We start from the raw sequence: 3,315 nt of genomic DNA on the forward strand, positions 1-3,315 counted from the left end.
ATTCATGAACACAGGTCGTCGCATGATGACGCACGGCGTGCAGCAGCTGTCAATCATGCGCGTCTGGCTGCGGGTCAAGGGCGCGAGGAACAGTCGCGTCTTCTGACCGCAGGGACGGAGGCGCCCCCTGCTGGTCGTGTCTGGCTGAGCGTGAAAGGCAATCAAGAGATCAGAGTGATGACATCATCATCAGGTCATGTGACCAGGAGAGACGGAGGTTTGTGTCCATGTTTCTAACTGAGTCACGGTCGAGTCTTTACAACTGAGTCTTTTACAACTGAGTCTTTACAACTGAGTCTTTTACAACTGAGTCTTTTACAACTGAGTCTTTTACAACTGAGTCTTTACAACTGAGTTGTTTACAACTGAGTCTTTACAACTGAGTCTTTTACAACTGAGTCTTTTACAACTGAGTCTTTTACAACTGAGTCTTTTACAAATGAGTCTTCACAACTGAGTCTTTACAACTGAGTCTTTAAAACTGAGTTTTCACAATTGAGTCTTTTACAAGTGAGACTTTATAACTGCGACTTTTACAAATGAGTCTTCACAACTGAGTCTTTTACAACTGAGTCTTTATAACTGCGACTTTTACAAATGAGTCTTCACAACTGAGTCTTTACAACTGAGTCTTTACAAGTGAGACTTTACAACTGAGTCTTTACAACTGAGTCTTTAAAACTGAGTCTTTAAAACTGAGTCTTTACAATTGAGTCTTTACAACTGAGTATTTTACAACTGAGTCTTTACAACTGAGTCTTTACAACTGAGTCTCCAAACCTGAGTCTTTACAATTGAGTCTTTACAACTGAGTCTTTACAACTGAGTCTTCACAACTGAGTCTTCACAACTGAGTCTTCACAACTGAGTCTTTACAACTGAGTCTTCACAACTGAGTCTTCACAACTGAGTCTTCACAACTGAGTCTTCACAACTGAGTCTTTACAAACGAGTCTTTAAAACTGTGTCTTCACAACTGAGTCTTTAACAAGTGAGTCTTCAAAACTGAGTCTTTACAATGGTGTCTTCATACTCAAGTCTTCAAAATTCAAGTCACACTGTAGTTTTTCACGGTGAACTCTTTTAAAGGAGTCTTGTCAACGTAATCTCATCATCTGAGTCACTGACTGACGAGTCAATCTGACTCACGTCAGTTCTCAGTGAGTGATGCACGTCGAGCGCCAGAAAAATATTCAGAAAAAAAAGGAGAGGAAGTTGTTTTCGGTCTCATCTTGGCGTGAAGCTTCTGCTCCTGCAGGAGGCGACGCTGAGGTGAGCCGGGCGGGGGGGCGGGGGGGGGGGAGCTGTCGCCCACCGATAAATCAATACTCCGCTTTATTACTGCGAGAACAAAAGCCCGGCGAGATCGATGGCGGCGCCGCCGAGCGCAGATAAGAAAATAAATAAATAAATCAATCACACGCGGCTGGCGGCGATTTATTACTGATGTGACGGTTCCGCCCCAACTGTCGCGTTCAGCCATCCATCCTCGCTTTATTAGCCATCATGCGTCGTCAGGAGCGAGACGGGCAGGAAGGGAGGGAGCCCGGCATCGACCCGGAGAGGAAGTGATGTCATCGGGCGCCATCTCATTACCCAGAGAAAACTAATCATCAAAACTTTTTGTCACGTCGGTGGGTGACCCTCTCACGGCTTCATCCCTGTGACCTTCACGTTTGTCCGGGACTGGAGGAGGGAGTACCTGGAGTAGATGAGTACCTGGAGTAGATGAGTACCTGGAGTAGATGAGTACCTGGAGTAGATGAGTACCTGGAGTAGATGAGTACCTGGAGTAGATGAGTACCTGAAGTAGATGAGTACCTGGAGTAGATGAGTACCTGGAGTAGATGAGTACCTGGAGTAGATGAGTACCTGGAGTAGATGAGTACCTGGAGTAGATGAGTACCTGAAGTAGATGAGTACCTGGAGTAGATGAGTACCTGGAGTAGATGAGTACCTGGAGTAGATGAGTACCTGGAGTAGATGAGTACCTGAAGTAGATGAGTACCTGGAGTAGATGAGTACCTGGAGTAGATGAGTACCTGGAGTAGATGAGTACCTGAAGTAGATGAGTACCTGGAGTAGATGAGTACCTGGAGTAGATGAGTACCTGGAGTAGATGAGTACCTGAAGTAGATGAGTACCTGGAGTAGATGAGTACCTGGAGTAGATGAGTACCTGAAGTAGATGAGTACCTGAAGTAGATGAGTACCTGGAGTAGATGAGTACCTGAAGTAGATGAGTACCTGGAGTAGATGAGTACCTGAAGTAGATGAGTACCTGAAGTAGATGAGTACCTGGAGTAGATGAGTACCTGAAGTAGATGAGTACCTGGAGTAGATGAGTACCTGGAGTAGATGAGTACCTGAAGTAGATGAGTACCTGGAGTAGATGAGTACCTGGAGTAGATGAGTACCTGAAGTAGATGAGTACCTGAAGTAGATGAGTACCTGAAGTAGATGAGTACCTGAAGTAGATGAGTACCTGGAGTAGATGAGTACCTGGAGTAGATGAGTACCTGAAGTAGATGAGTACCTGAAGTAGATGAGTACCTGGAGTAGATGAGTACCTGGAGTAGATGAGTACCTGAAGTAGATGAGTACCTGAAGTAGATGAGTACCTGGAGTAGATCTCGCAGAGACTCACACACGCTGACTCGGATCGATTCACCTGCTCTCCTCCAGGACTCCAAACATCGACTCATTCCCGCGACTGATGAGTAGCCGCTGGTCATAATGATTCGGCCGGCCGGCGTGCGACGGAGTGGGTCCGGTTCTGATGCATGGACCCGCCCGGGTCGGCCTCGCTGCGCTGATGGCGGCTAATGGGATGATCGGAAAACCAGGTGCTGCGGCAGCGTCGGTCGGCGCTTCAGGGAGTCGTGTTCGTCTGATGAGTCTTCGGCTGCGACTCGTCCTCGTTTCGCACAAGGTCGTCGAGGATTCGCTCACAGACTCTGAGTCAGTCCTGAGACACGGCTCAATGTTGGTCAACGACTCCTTTCATTTGACCCATGAATCAGACGTCTCAGTCTCTCTCGAGTCTTTACGGAGCAGTCGAGTCTCAACAGTGCAGTCGAGTCTCAACAGTGCAGTCGAGTCTCAACAGTGCAGTCGAGTCTCAACAGTCCAGTCGAGTCTTAACAGTGCAGTCGAGTCTCAACAGTGCAGTCGAGTCTCAACAGTCCAGTCGAGTCTCAACAGTGCAGTCGAGTCTCAACAGTCCAGTCGAGTCTCAACAGTCCAGTCGAGTCTTAACAGTGCAGTCGAGTCTCAACAGTCCAGTCGAGTCTCAACAGTCCAGTCGAGTCTCAAC

The sequence above is a fragment of the Callionymus lyra genome, chromosome 2 (assembly GCF_982586985.1).
Source record: "Callionymus lyra chromosome 2, fCalLyr1.hap1.1, whole genome shotgun sequence".
NCBI classification, from domain to species: domain Eukaryota; kingdom Metazoa; phylum Chordata; class Actinopteri; order Syngnathiformes; family Callionymidae; genus Callionymus; species Callionymus lyra.